At 43.5% G+C, this 16,251-nt stretch overlaps 1 protein-coding gene across 2 annotated transcripts in view; it reads left to right on the forward strand.

Moving 5' to 3' along the window:
- NTMT2 (N-terminal Xaa-Pro-Lys N-methyltransferase 2) overlaps positions 1-16,251 on the forward strand; it is a 34,760-nt gene that overhangs the window by 1,410 nt on the left and 17,099 nt on the right. The gene's annotated exons all lie outside the window — the stretch shown is intronic.

The raw sequence follows: 16,251 nt of genomic DNA on the forward strand, positions 1-16,251 counted from the left end.
AGAGGCATGAGGCGGGGAGAGCATGGGAGGAGGCACTCCACCAGATCCAAAGCCTCCATGTCAGGCTCACCGCCCTACACGGAGGCACTTGATTCACCACTGACCTTTTTGAGTAGTTCCATTGCGGGGCTACTGCGTTTCCCTGGGGGAAGGGGACAAAAGTCCCCTTCTCCCAAGATACCACCTGTGGCTGCCTGAGTTGTGCAGGATGTGGCAGCAGCTATTTTCAGCCCCTCCACAACCCCACACCCTGGGCAGCTCAGGATTGGGCCATAAATCACTGGTACAACTCTGTGAAACCCTGTGCTGGGGGGAAGGCTCGGGAGGAGGAATAGCATATGGTGGAGGCCTCCTCTGTGCCATATTCACCCAATTCCACCTTCCCCCATTCCATTACTCCCCCTACCCACCCCTGTGCCTCTTGGCACAGAGTTTACCTGCAATTGTGGTTGCAACTTCAGGTCTGGTGCTGGTGGGATGGTGCAGCCTTCTTGCCAGCATTCCCTATATCAAAGTCATTGCAAATGTGCTTTACAGTACGTTTGTGCTGGCACAGCAATCATTACACCGGTGCTGTGCAAAATTAGGATTGCCCCATAAGTCAAATATCTCCCCATTGCTCTTTCTGTTATATAAGTTTGAAAAAGGGCCATGGATGCAGTTTTAAGCAATTATAGCTGTAAGCTTTACACCTACACCATATTTATCAAATTCAAATTTCATTTTAAAACAGCTTATTTTTAGAAAGATATACCATGATGTTAAATATTAGAGTTATTTTATAATCTCTTGATTTTTGTCCAGCTTGGCTTAGTTCCCAAGGTGTGGTGAGAACTCCACAGATCATTTTTTATTTTTTTGCATTTTTAGTACACAAAACTTGTTCTGATGGCAAGTTAAATCTGCCTGAAGTAAGCTGAACAGGTTCAGCTGTAGTCTTGACTTTGGGTGGGAGACTTTGAATGGAGACAGGAAATCTGCTGATAGACCTCATGAAGGCACACTGTGAGAGAGTGTGGAATGCAGAGGAATGAGCTAGAGCAGCCATTTTCAGCCACTGTGCTGTGGAACACTGGTGTGTTGCAAATGGTTCCCAGGTGTGCCATGGGAGTTTGATGGCATCATTTATTAATAGGACCATTGGGGATATGAGCCCCCCACCAACAGCAAGTTGTGCCTTGTCAATTGTCCAAAAACTGATGGTGTGCCTTAACAATTTTAGTACCTTGTCAGTGTGCCATGAGATGAAAAAGGTTGAAAATCACTGAGCTAGAGTCCGATGAGATCTTGAGCACTGACTGAGGGTGAACTGTGGATACTGTGAATGCTTGAAAATGCAGAGCAGAACCAGGACAATGTCTGTACTTAGATGGAAACATCTGGTGAACAGAACGTGGTTAAGAATTCCTTTGAAAAATAGTGGTTTAGAACTAGTCTATCTATGTAAACAGCCTCCAATGCTGTGTAAAAAAAAAGAGAAAGGCGGTACATAAAGAAATAAAACTTGGGAGACAGTTGATAAGTGTACCAAACACTATGAATGTGTGTTTTCTCCCTGCTAGTCTGTAGAAAGGGGGAAGGGAGGGATAGGGAAGATTAGTTTTCTCTCTACCTAATGTGATAAAACATTTCTACATTAGTAAACAATTTTGTTCTTTAGGGACACAGTCGTAACCAACTTACCAGCATCAAGGTAAGGGCAATGCAATTCTGAGGTAAGGAAACAAACATTGCCTTACCTTGAGGAGGCCTCTGTGACTGCTCCCCCCCAACTGCAGGATGCAGCACATACCCCACTGGCACAGCTTCCCAGTGCTGGAAAGTTGGTTAAGATTATGCCCTATGTTGCTTAGAATTGAGCTTCTTTTGCATTGTGCTTGATGGAAAGTGTCCCTGCATAAACCAAAATGCAACCCAAATGCTGTTTGATAAAAGATACCACTTTAGCTCATTTTGTGTTTATCAGCTTTTATTCATTGATCTATAAAATTACTGATTGGTTTGTTTAGAACTGAAGTCTGATTAAAAATGAATGATGGTAAAAATAAACCAAAAAGTAAACAAAACCAGAACTTCATGGACTTAGGGTGCAATCCTAACCCCTTATGTCAGTACTTTCCAGCACTGGCATAGCGGTGCTAATGGGACATGTGCTGCATCCTGCAGTTGGGTGTCACTCACAGAGGCCTCCTCAAAGTAAGGGAATGTTTGTTCCCTTACCTCAGAGCTACATTGTCCTTGTCAGTACTGGAAAGCACTTACATAAGGGGTTAGAATTGCGCCCTTAACTAGCCAAATTAAAACTGATTAGGTGGCAACCCTGCTCTTTAGATGCAATTAATGTGATGTTACCTTGTTACAATGCTGAAGAGTGGATCCAAGATTTCATGTTGTCCAGGTGCCTCACCCATCATTGTGATCGTCTTTGTTTTTAGCCCCTACTGATCCTTTTTATTCATACCTAAAAGGCAGCAGTGGTCAAAAAGGCATCTGTGTTGCTTAGGCCTAACATCTAAGTAACCAATGAACTATGACATCACTATGACCCCACAGGCTTATTGGTTGAAAAAAGGGCACTTTGTTGTTATTAATAATAATAACAATAAAGAATACTGTATTTATGTGCCTCTTTTCAACCAAAAAAAATTCACTAATAATATGACTAAATGGCTCCCTATCCCAAAAGGGTTTACAGTCTAAAAAGATCCAGAACAACACCAGCAAACAACCATATTAACTTGTGCTCATGCTATCTTTCTGTTTTTCCTTTTTCCTGTTGAAAACACAGTTTATAGATACTAACACAAGGCTGGTCCTTGCGTTAGTACAAATATACCATATTACCAGTGCTAATCCTGGAACGATTTCCAGTCTAGTGGATGACTCTACCAAATATACTATAGTATACTGTATAGGTATACTACAATACAAATACAGGTGGAGCCTATTTATCCATGTTAGTTCTGTTCTGTGACTTGGCGAGATTAACAAACAACACGTTGTGCTAAATTGCATAGAGTTACACAAATACACTGCAGCCTGACACTTCTGGATGGAAGGAAACTAAGGCAGCTGTTATCAATCCCTTCCCCTCTGTACTCAGCCCTCCCATTGCCAGCTGCCTGGCTTCTTTCACATGGGATGCTGATGTTTTAAGAATCCAGCCCTATGTGTTTCTACTCAGAAGTAAGCCCCATTGACTACAATGGGGCTTACTCCCAGGAAAATGTGGAGAGGATTGTAGGCTAAATCTCATGCTTTGCTTGGTGGGCAGTCTTGCTTGTGTCCATGGGGGGGGGGGAGGTTTGCTTGTTGATTGCCTGCACCATCTCAATGGGGGGGGGGAATTTGGCAAACACTCCCTGGGTTTTTTAAAGCAATCCCCTCTGTTGCTACCACGCCTGCCAGTGAGTGAGTGAGTGCGCGCGCGCGCTCTCCACCTTGCTGCATGTGTTCTGGCTACAGAGATTTTTGGCCCCCCCTTCCCCTCTTTGCTGGCTCAGGAGCTCCAGGAGTGTTACTGTCCCTTTGCAAGGGGAACCTCTTCCAGGGCTATTTCCCTGCCTGGGTGAGGCAGAGCCTTTTTGCAGTGTTTTGGGCTTCCTGGAAATGGATCGAGATGCCAGCGAAGGGCAAAGGAGGCAAAGGTGTGTGTGACATTTGTTTCCTCCACCCAATTCACTTTGAGACAAATCTGCAGATAAAAGATCCATGGATAAATAGGCTGCACCTGTATATTAAATTTGGAATAATATGGTATACTCTCAGTCATCACTTCTTTTGAGGCAACTGATACTGTTGTTTTGAGGTCAAATACCTGGCATTTTTAAATTAGGGCAGAAGGTCTGGTCCAGAGGGTAGAGCTGCTAATTAGCCCAAAGACAACACCTGAAGTTCAGGATCACTGAAAGCTTCTGTGTGCAGCAAGACCTTGAAGGTGACGAGCTGAGCTCTCTTGAGTGGTGCACAAGATGAAGCCGGCTGCAATTGTTTGTCAGCATGGGAGGCGACACAGCCAGAGTGATGACCAGACATATAAAGATCCATCTGGAATGTAATGTGTTCTTGAAAGACAGAACTTTATTTATTGTTAAAAAAAATCCTTAGGGGTTTAGAGAAAGCCTGCCAACAAAAACCGCCTTGAATAAAGTACTCCAATGACCTAGAAAGGTGGTATATAAATACCATTATTATTATTAGTTGTTGCCAAATAGTGTGTTAGGATCCATGGGCAGCCCAATGCTGAAGGCTGCAGCTGTGCTGAAATGGCTGCTGTTACATCCTGTGGCTTCGGGTGGCTCTTGACACCCCATTGGTTCCCCTTCCCCCAAGTAAGGGAAACAGTCCCACAATGGGGCTCCTCCAGTCTGCAAAATAGCTGGTGCAAAGAAGCCCTGTGTCGGGCTGGGAGGCCCAACACAGGGCTTTGGATCTGGCAGAGCTAAGCTCCGCCAGTCCCACCTCCTTCTTCCCTGCTCCCTCCCCCCACCATACCTTCTCCCCACCTTCCCCCACCCCAGAATGTCTCCCCTCATGCCCCAATCACCTCTTTGCCGCCCGAGCACCGGGCAGTGGCCAGCCTCTGACCGGCATTAGCCTGGTACGGGCTCTCGCCGGGGTTGCTCCAGCACTGGGCCAGTGCTAACTGCCGCAAGTGTGCCTTATGGTAGCAGTGAGCTGGCGCACATTCTTCAGGTTTGGGCCTAAATGTGTCATAGAAACAGTGACTACTTCAGGCAGTCAATTCTTGAGTAGCATTAAGGGTGGCAAAATGGGAGACAGATTTGATCCAGGGTGTGTAAGGTAAGGTACTGCTCTTGTTTCTCATTTTAGTTCTTATTTCTTAAATGAAATAAAGAAAAGCTGAATAATTTCCTGGTGTTTTGAATCCATGTTCTGGTGGAAGGGGAATGCCATATCAGCCAAAAGAATGCCTTTTTGGTAGAAATTTCTGGGATTTCTCTCACTATTTTTCTGCTGATTTTCATCTGATTTGGACCGTCCTATCACCTATAGAGGCTCCTATAGTGCATCAGCATTGTAAGGAGACTGCTGAGTCACTCAAATGCAGTTGTCATGTTTCATATCTGTTTGCTTTTTCGAACCGGTAAACAAAGGGCTTGACTTTGAGCTAGGACAATGAACTGTGATTTCCAAGAGTGTGAAGGTCACCATTACCTCTGTTAACCAGTCCCACAAGTTGCAAAAATGAGGTCTTGCAGCTCTCCTTGGTGCATCTACCCTGATCTGTTGTTGGGAGCACCTGCTGCTATTGAACATGCTTTTTTGTGTCATTTTAGCACCTTTTAATACTTCATTGCTTCATTGGATAAGCACCATTCTGATGGCCTTGTGTTCTCTTTCACCTATCCTTCAATAAGAATCAAGGCATGGTTACTTACTCACATGCACATGTGGCTCAGTTTCACTTTCAGTAGGGCTCAATACATTTTGCTTGTCAGCTTGTGGGGGGCTTCCTTCTCAAGTGTTTGTTGGAGCTTTTGTTCACCGGATCAGGACCATTCTGGTGGTGTAGCGTTTCCCTCAGCCTGCTCTTTGAAGTGGACTGAGACAGGTTTACCCACTTACGTTTACCTACGTAATGTGCATATGCTGCTTCATTTCAGTTTCCATAAGGCTCAGTACGTTTTCCTTATTGGCTATCAGCCTATTGGTTTCACCACCCACCAAAAATAAGGTTGTGACCCTCTGGTGGGGCCTGACCCACAATTTGGGAACCACTGCCCTAGGCAGAAGAGAGAGACACGAGACCAATTGGCTCCACTGCATTCATCTTTTCAAACAAATGCAGTTGAACTTGCAGGCTTGTAACTCTGTGTTGTGGCTGCACTTTTTCTGGAATACTCCTGCATAAAATGTACATTTTCTAGACACAGAAAATTAGCATTTCTGGGATAAAACTGGGTTAGAGTCTTTCACCCTGACAGCTAAGTTTTTGTTGAGGTAGCCTCTGGGCTGATGTTCTTTCTCCTTTCCAGAGTTTTTAGCTCTAAGCCTAGGTGGGGGATAGTGTCATGTATTAAATTTGTTATGTTAGATGATTTGAATGTCTTTAGAAACATACTAAGGGCACAATTCTTCCCTGCACTGGAATAGGCAAGCCAAGAGGCTTGCGCTGTATCCAGCGCAGTATAGGGGCCTAAGGTGGCTCAGAGAGAGGCGGGGGAAACTTTTTCCCTTACCCCTGGCTAAGATGCCCTGGCCCCAATGGGTCTCCTTGGACTTGCGCCACCCCCCCCCCCGAGAAGAGCGGAGTGGCTTGAAGCCACTCCAGTCTCCCTGGGAATGGGGGTTGGGATACAGCATAACTGCTGGATCCCAGCCCTGCCTCCTGCTTCCCACCTGCCTGCCCCCAGGGCCACCTACTGCCTGCCCTCCCTCTGCCCAGGAATGCCTCCCTCCCACCCACCTGAGTCTTGCATCAGCCCAGCCAGGCCAACGCAAGGCTCACGGAGTAAGCCGTCACGGAAGCTGAATTCAGCCTCCATGTATCGGCGCACTTTTGTGCGCCAATGCAGCTTACTCCCAAGGAGGCACAAACATGCTTTATATCATGTTTGCGACCCTCCTAGGCTGGCACAAGGGACTTTCGCCAGCCCGACTAATTCTCAGGATTGCGCCCTAAGGCTCATAACTACCAAGACAGATGTAAAATCACTGATTTGAAAACAGATACAACTTTTTTCATGAATGAATATGTTGTGAGTACATTTTCAATGGTTTGTCTTATAAGGCGTTTTAGAATTGTCCTCAAACAAATGTCACTTGCAACTCTCTTTCTAATCCAGAGGAAATATTAGCCTAGTAGTCCCCAAGGCTCAATGTCTAGGTGTTGGATATATGATAAACTTAACATGGTCCTTTTTTTAGTGGAATATGGCACTCTTGGGACAGCTTAGTACAATCTAACCCATTAAAAATACAATTTAAGCTTCCCTTGTCAGGTCATTTTAAGAGTTTTTTTTAATTTACTTTTGTTACTTGATCAGGCTCCTTATTCCCAGCTTCTTTAGTCCTTTCATGTTTTGATTATTTCACAGTTCCTGGGGATAACCTGGTAAAGACTTGCCTCTTTTACTACTAGGTTGAACTTGATTGAGCAGAGCTAAAAGCAGTCATGTAAAGCACATAGAATAGTTTCCAATATAGACTGTTTACATTGAGTGGATAACAACAAATGACCACTTAACATGTGAAAAGTTGGTTGCCTGTACATGCCATTAAAGTGGTGAGAATATATTTTTTTTCCATTCCCCTGCTTCTCTTTCTGATTGGGCACATACGTGTATTTAAATTTTTCTGGATATCTGATGGAAAATTATAGGACTGTTGGCTTCCCACATGGTTATCTATTTTATTGATAAAATGCATTGATGGTTCTAATTTAAAAAAAACTGAAAGCAAATTTACAAATTATAAAAGCATGTGCACTACATGTGACTCCCCAAGCTGAACCAGGCCTGTCCGTTGTGTAAGGTGGTCTGCCAAAAGCTCAATACCCAGGTTTTGCTATGTTGGAACCCTTCATCTGATTAGAAAACCTCTTTGTGTGCCTAACATGGTGCTGAGTTGCCAGAGTTAGCTTTGGCAGTTTGTCCATTCTGGCTTCAGCAATGTACACGTTCACAGAAAGCCTTACCATCAGATGTGTATTGGAAATGCCAGGTAATTTGGCCGTGACCAGGTAAAATAAAGGATCAAACAGGAAATGGTTATCTTACTTCAACTTACCTTTACTTGTACATTTTATCTTCATTGTACTTCAAAAGGTTATTAAAATTTATCTTACTGAATTTTGTTTCAGCCAACACCTAACTATTGGTCAAGACCAGTCACCTGACCAGGGCAAAGGGAATGTTCAATGGGCTGTCCTGGGATTTTCCCACTCTTGAACCACCAATTGGTAGGGACTAAGGGCCCGATCCTGATCAGCTTTCCAGTACCGATGTAGCCATGTCAACAGAGAGCACTCTGCATCCTGGAGTGGGGAGGCAGTCATGGAATCCTCCTCAAGATAAGAGAAGGTTTGTTTTCTTACCTCAGGGCTGCATTGCAACTGCTTTGGTACTGGAAAGTTGGATAGGATTGGGCCCTTACGCAGTTGGAACTCCATATAAGACTCAATAGACCAGTGTTTCTCAATGTTTTTCCTGCACTGCACCACTCCACATGGTCCACCTATTGAAAATACACCGGCAGTACAGTAACTGGCAATGATGTCATCACTAGTTTGTTCCGGACTGGGAGGCCAGACGCAATGCGACAGACACCAGTAAGAGGCTCAGGGCAGATAGGACGGCTTTTTCGAACACACAAAATGTACATGCTGGAGCTCTGTCTAGTGAGTCAAGTCTCCTACTGCTGCTTGTCATGTTGCATTCCTTGTCTTGCCTAGCAGTGGGGGGCCTGGGGGTCCTGTGAGTACCACCGGACACCATCTGAGTACCACCGGTGGTAGGAGTACCAGTGGTAGAGAAACGCTGGACTAGACTGAATCTAGGTTTTTGTTCTAGATTTTTGTTTTCCCATTACCCTTTTCATTTTTTACCTTTTAAAAATGAATTTTTGTTGTTTTCTAAAAACTTGCATGTTTCTGTCCAGAGAAAAGAGCTATTTCCCCTCACCCCCAGTGGCCATGCAGGACACTTGATATCTAGTGCAGGTGTGGGTCTCAGGAATTGGGGTTCACCTGGTCTGCCCATGAGGACTCCCTGGTTTGCCCCACTAATCACTGGCTTCCATGCTAAGAGTTCTTAGGGGTTTTTTTGGGGGGGGGGGTCCTAGATGGGAAGTAGAGTGAGAAAGGATACTCTGATTTTATTCCAGTTTTGAGGAACAACTCTCTTTCTGGGGGTAGCAAATTCACTTGGTTTTAGTTTGAAAAGGCACCCAAGGATGCATGGGAAGGTCAGATTCACAAGTTCATGGAAGGCCTCAAGACCTCCTTGAAATCACCATACTTGTGTAGGAGTGAAAAACAGGGAGGAGATGTCAAACATGTGGCAACAGTACATGCCTGATGGGTTGCATTTGACCTGGTTGGTCACTACTAGTTGTGTACGCTTAGGTTAACTACTTTAGCCTAATGCCTGGAATGGTTCCTATGAAAGCACATGTGTACAAATGGGTCATCTGGGGTTCTGTCTTAATATCTGACTCTGTGATGAAATCATGTGACTTGAGAAGCAGAATGCCTGCTGGGTATAACTTATTAATTGTCTTTTTTATTTCTCTATCTTCTACATTTTGAAGTAGCATTGCCCAATATGAATTTAAATCATCAAAGAAGGGAAGCAGTAGGCATGGCTTATGTTTGGACTTTTAAACAGTGGGTGAATCTAACCAACCAACTCAGTAGACCAGTTCAGACAATCATCAGTATGGTTGTTATGAACAAGCCTTGGACTGTCCCTTCCTTCTTCTGCATCAAGTGGAGAAGAATGAAAACTGATTTCACTTTTGGCTACACCATAGTTTCCAACTGTATACAAACTTGGGGAAATGTGGTTTATTTTGACCTTGTTTAGGCAATCCAACAAACCATGATGTGCATACATTTGCAATCCCTTTTTCTTTCCTCCTCCTTTCCATACCTGACTGAATTCAGAGCTTTCTGGTTTGTAAAACCACAGTTTCCTGTGATGTACAAATGGTAACCTGGTTTAAGCTCTCCCTACAAATCAAGGCTTAATCCTTTTGTAGTCCTGATTTGTACACTTAAGCCAAACTGTCCTTTGTTCAGATGGCATGGAAAAGTGTAGTTTAATCAATTTCTGCCCAGCCCACAGGTGTACACATTTGATTTATGTTGCGTATATGCAACATTGGGCAGAAATGGCTTAACTAACTGGCAAGCTTTGAATTCAGCTAGGGGAAGAGGGGAATGTGTGCATACAGCTCATTTCTGATCCAACAAACCAAGGTTTGTTAGTCTTAGATTAAACCACAGTTTGCACAAGATGGGAACCTGGTTTAGCCAAACGTGAAGCAGAAACTTGCACTCTTCTCATGTGTGAAGAAAGAGATGAGAGAGAGAAGCATGCATGGCTAAGGCTTTCTGCAGCTTGATCACAACAATCATTTAAGCCATTTTGTTGAAATGGCTTGCAGGCAGGCAGGCAGGCAAACAATTCCCAGTGAAGCATCGATGCTCCAGGTGTCAGAGCAGAGCAAATGCACAAAGTGAGTTCTTATAACCTAGAGTAGACCCTGCTTCTTATAACCTGGGGGGCATTAAACATCCTTTACCTGTGGAGTTGGATAGGGGGAAGTGGGAGTGACCTGAGCTGTTGACTTTCCAACTTTGGAGGCACTTCCTGGTCTAATGAACCAACTCTACTACAAGTTTTTTGTTACTGGTCAGTTTGGGAAGGAGAGGTCTTCAATAGCACAGTTCAAATGACTGCATTCAAATGACTCAGCAGCCTCCTCAGGATGCTAGGGCATTGCTTGAAAGCCCTGAGGGAATAAAATGGTCCACATAGGTAGGAAAATGGGGGAAAAGCAGGGATCTGCACCACTGTACTCAATCTGCTGAAAGCCCCTCATACAAAAACGGAAAGTTATAGAAACCCTAATGTTGAAAAGTTGGTGATCTGTATGATCCCTAACATACCTCTTTGGACTTCACATGGAAATAAAAAAAAGTGGATAGAGATGCATTTGTCTCCCCATTCATAACATCACAACTCTTGAGTCACTCTGAAATTGGTAGTACATTTTGAACAGGCCAAAGGGACCGTATCTTCTCAGAATGTGCAGTTATTTTTTGGAACTTGTTACTGCAAGACATGATAATGACCAATTTAAATAGCTTTAAAAGAGGATTAGACAAAGAATAGGTCTAGGAATGGCTGTTAGCCATGGTAGATTAACCTCCATGCTCGAAAGCAGTATACCTTTTCTGAAAGTAAACACCATGTTGCCATACCCTACTTGTGGGCATCCTGGCAGCAGTTGGCTGTCATTAAGAACAGGGTCCTGGTATAGCTGAATCTTTGTTCTGAGCTGGCAGGGATATACTTGCATTCATATACATAATTTGACTACTGTTTATTAAATGTGTAAACTGATTCCTGTTAAAAGAATTTCATTTGAGATTATTCTAAAGTTCCATTTGTGGACTATTGCTCAAATGCACTAATGTGCATGTGTGTACTAGGGCATAGTTTGTGACTGTTAAGCTGTTTAGGTCAGACAGATTATAAGTTTTGCAAGTGTTGCAGGTGGCATCATAGCCTTCACTGTGTGCGTACTTCTTGCAGTGGTTTCTCAAGAAATCAAGCTTTACAGAGTTTTGCTTCAAGAACCTGCTTGATTAGAATCAACAATGGGACAAAAAAATGTGTTTGAATATGTTGGGCAATGATGGATTTGCCATACTACCTTCTAAAACATTATCTTCAGCCATTGAGGAGCAACCAAACTCCATTTGAGGAGCAGCCAACCAACAGAGGGCAACATGCCCATATGAAATAATTTTTGTTACTTCTTCCTTGAAAATTATGTCAAAAATATTTGAGAATGATCCGTAACTTCAGGAATAAACCTCGAACAATCTACTGTGAGCATTTATTTGAAACTTTGAATAATCCCCACTCAAGAACTGTTGGAGAAAATGTATGTTGCTGAATACTTACCATCCAGGAAGCACATTTTTACATACAGACATCTGTATTTTCAATTTGTTGCACAAATCTTGCTTAGCCAAGCTATTATTTCTTGGAAGCTTAAAACTTTGTCAAACTTTGCCCTTCCAACTTGATTGAAGTGAGAGAGCTGATTGCAGAAGTCTCCAAACTTTTCAGTACAAGTGCCACATTGTATATTTTACACATTTTTCTGGGCTGAAAAAAACCAGTTTTATAAATGAATGAATGAAATTGTATGAATGAATGAATTCATATTTTACATGAATTTTACATGGATTTAAAAAAAATTGACATGATATGATTCAGAACAGAAAAGAAATGTGACATTTACAAAGCAGCAGTACTGTGAACATAAGAGCCCTGCTGGATCAGGCCAAAGGCCCACCTAGTCCAGCTTCCGGTATCTCACAGTGGCCCACCAGTTGCCTCATGGAGCACACAAAATAACAAGAGACCTGGTGCCACTCCCTAGCTTCTGGCATTCTGAGGTAGCCAGCTTCTAAAATCAGGAGGTTGCACATACCCATCATGGCTTGTAACCTGTGATTCCTTCAGGAATCTGTCCAATCCCCGTTTAAAGGCATCTAGTCCAGACACCATCACCACATTTTCTGGCAAGGAGTTCCACAGAGTAATTACATTCTGGGTTGAGAAATATTTTCTTTTGTCTGTTCTAACTCTTCTGACACTCAATTTTAGTAGATGCCCCTGGGAAAAGAACATCTCTCCTATCTTCAAGTGCCCTTTTTCTAGATTAAAGAACCCCAAACGCTGTAGCCTTTCCTCATAAGAGAGGTGCCCCAGCCCAGTAATCATTTTGGTCACTCTCTTTTGCACCTTTTCCATTTCCACTATATTTTTTTTGCAATGCAGCAACCAGAACTGTATGCAATATTCCAGGTGTGGCCTTACCATCAATTTGTACAGTGGCCAAATTGGCCATGATACTGGGTATTTTATTCTCAATCCCTTTTTAATGATCCCAAGCATGGAATTTGCCTTTGCTGCCATCACACATTGACTCAACACTTTCATCAGGCTGTCCACTAGCACCCCAAGATATGTCTCCTGATCTGTCACAAGATCAGAACTCATTAGCCTATACGTGAAGTTTTGATTTTTTTGCCCCAGTGTGCAAATTTATATTGAAATGCATCTGCCATTTTGCTGCCCATTCTCCCAGTTTGGAGAGATCCTTCTGGTGTTCTTCACAATCCCTTCTGATCTTCACCACCCAGAAAAGGTTAGTGTCATCTGCAAACTTGGTCATCTCACTGCTTATCCCTGACTTCTGGTCCCAGGACAGATCTTTGAGGTACACGGCTTTTCACCTCTCTCCATTGTGAAAATTGCCCGTTGACACTCACTCTGTTTACTGGTTCTCAACCAATTCCTAATCCTTAAGAGGATCTGCCCTTATTCCCTGACTGTTTTCTCAGCAGCTTTTAGTGAGGGACCATGTCAAACACCTTCTGAAAATTCATGTATACGGGTTCTCCCTCATCCACATGCTGCATAGGACTTTTTCAAAGAATTTTAAAAGGTTTGTGAGGCAAGACTTACCTTTACAGAAGCCATGCTAATTCTCCCTCAGCAAGGTTTGTTCGTCTATGTGTTTTAAGATTCTATCTTTTATCTTTATTTTATCTCATGAAAGATAAAATCTTAAAACACTTAGGGCACAATCCTAACCAGGTCTACTCAGAAGTAAGTCCTATTTTGTTCAATGGGGCTTACTCTCAGGAAAGTGTGGTTAGGATTGCAGCCACAGACAAACAAACCTTGCTGAGGAAGAATTAGCATGGCTTCCAAGGGTAAGCGTTGCCTCATTTCACCATCTTACCTGGACTGGTGCATTCTACCATCTTACCCGAACCAGATCTCAGGCAGACCAGCCTATAGTTTCCCAGGTCCCCTCTCTTTCCTCTTTTAAAGTTTGGTGTGACATTTGCTATCCTCCAATCCTCTGGCACCGTGGCTGTTGTAAAGGACAAGTTGCATATTTTAATCAAGTGATCAGCAACTACAGTTCCTTAATAACTGTGCTTAAACTGAGAAATAATACCTAATGAATAAAAATGTCAAACATTAGCAAATGTTCTGACAAAAAAAAAGTTACTGCAGGCCAGATAAAATCTTGTGGCAGGCTGGATGTGGCCCCCAGGCTATAGTTCGGAGACCCCTGCTCTATTGTCCAAATAAGTACAGCTGGATAGAGTGCAGTAGAATTTGCTTCATGTTGATAACACCAACAAGAAGTACATAGGAGAGAAAAGAGAACAAAGGAAAGGAGGGAGTGGAAAATTAGGACATAACTTTAGGTGCCACATCAACTTGGGCCAGTTCAGAAGGGTAACGAATCCAAAGAGGAGGTGTGAAGAAATGGAGCATTTTCTCGCTCTGTCCTTGTCCGTTCTATTTTAAAGCATGAAAGGAGAAGTGAGGGCAAGAGTGGTGATGGAGGAGGTAAGTGATAGTGGTGCCCCCCCCCCATCTGTCTTCTGGGGTTATTGTGGACAGGTTGACCCTGGATCAGAGCAGGGCGCGGAGGGAAGGGTGTGATATTTATGTCCCATTAGTAGCATGTGGGTGAAATTTACTCTAAAGAGATGACCTGTGAAAACAATATTACTGTCTGCAGAGCCAAGGAAAGAGGGGGGAACCCACGGTCAATATTCCTGTCCCTCTCAAAAAGAAGCCAATGTGATTTTAAACAGTAATTAAAGTGAGCTCTCTGAGAACTGCTATACTTTTTCCCTGTCTAAGCAATCTTGTTTTTTATCACTTCCCAGCACCTGCTGGTTTAGGAGCTTGACACTTCAGAGATTATTCTGAGCAAGTGTCAGGAGCCACAGGCGCACAGACTCCCGAATATAGAATGACAGAGATGGCCATGGTTTAAATGACACCAAATGACATCCTTTGAGAAAACAGACAGGTCTCACTTGGGGTGCCACTCAGGCAACTTTCTCTAGGAAATTATGAACAACATGGAACATATGGGGGCCCATTTAGCCTTTAAATCACGCTGGCACAAGACAGACGAGGAACTATGTCGGCACAGTATGTCCTTCATCTTGCACAATGCAATTCGGAATGACTTTTTCCAGAGTTATCTCCACCTGTTGGCAAGTCTACCTCTGGGTGAGTAAGCTAATAAGCAAGATCAGCATGTGGTATGCATAGAATCCTTGATTTGTAGCACTAGGCATTGGAGTTCAGAGCACCCTAAAATGAAACATTTTGCTCTGAAAGCCCTTTGCTCATCCAGGATGTAGGGGGATCATCCTGTTCCTCAGTGATGAAAGAACAGTGCTCTGCTCTGAAACACTGTCTTAATGTTAGTTTGCAAGCTCCAAGAGCTCCCAGAGTACTCCCAAATAATGTTGTATGGAACTGAGCCCAGCCTCAAATTAAGCTGGATGGAGCAGGGTGGAAAAAAGAGATTTTTGGTCTTCTAGTTTTTCTTTGTGGATGTTCAGGTCACACAGAGAAAGTCTCACTCAACTACAGGTATTTTGAATAGATGGAAAAGAGCAATAATGGTATTCCTAGATTTTTTTTTTTAGTTTTCCTAGCTGAGAACTTGGTCAGGTGGGTAGTGACCAGGGAGAGTGGATTCCAAGTGGTTGTGCCCTCTTTGTGAAATATGAGGGAGGCACCAATGCCTTCTGTCATTTAGCAGATTTGTTAAGGTATTTCTGTTTTCCAAGGTTCTTATGGTGCTGGGACTTACTCCCAGGTAAATGTGCAGTGTAGAAGATTGAGTCCTAGACTCATTGAACTCTGTGGGACTTACTTCTGGAGTTGGCATCGATAGAATTTGCACTATATGGCTGCAATCCTACACATAATATTATAATGCCGTTGTACAAATCTATGGTAAGGCCACACCTGGAGTATTGTGTCCAGTTCTGGTCGCCGCATCTCAAAAAAGACATAGTGGAAATGGAAAAGGTGCAAAAGAGAGCGACTAAGATGATTACTGGGCTGGGGCACCTTCCTTACGAGGAAAGGCTACAGCGTTTGGGCCTCTTCAGCCTAGAAAAAAGACGCCTGAGGGGGGACATGATTGAGACATACAAAATTATGCAGGGGATGGACAGAGTGGATAGGGAGATGCTCTTTACACTCTCACATAACACCAGAACCAGGGGACATCCACTAAAATTGAGTGTTGGGAGAGTTAGAACAGACAAAAGAAAATATTTCTTTACTCAGTGTGTGGTTGGTCTGTGGAACTCCTTGCCACAGGATGTGGTGATGGCGACTGGCCTGGACACCTTTAAAAGGGGATTGGTCAAGTTTCTGGAGGAAAAATCCATTACGGGGTACAGGCCATGATGTGTATGCGCAACCTCCTGATTTTAGAAATGGGTTATGTCAGAATGCCAGATGCAAGGGAGGGCACCAGGATGCAGGTCTCTTGTTATCTGGTGTGCTCCTTGGGGCATTTGGTGGGCTGCTGTGAGATACAGGAAGCTGGACTAGATGGACCTATGGCCTGATCCAGTGGGGCTGTCCTTATGTTCCTTATCCTTAACTGGGAGTAGGCTCCATTGAACTCAGTGAGTCTTGC

The sequence above is a fragment of the Tiliqua scincoides genome, chromosome 4, assembly GCF_035046505.1.
Source record: "Tiliqua scincoides isolate rTilSci1 chromosome 4, rTilSci1.hap2, whole genome shotgun sequence".
In the NCBI taxonomy this organism is placed as follows: Eukaryota; Metazoa; Chordata; class Lepidosauria; order Squamata; family Scincidae; genus Tiliqua; species Tiliqua scincoides.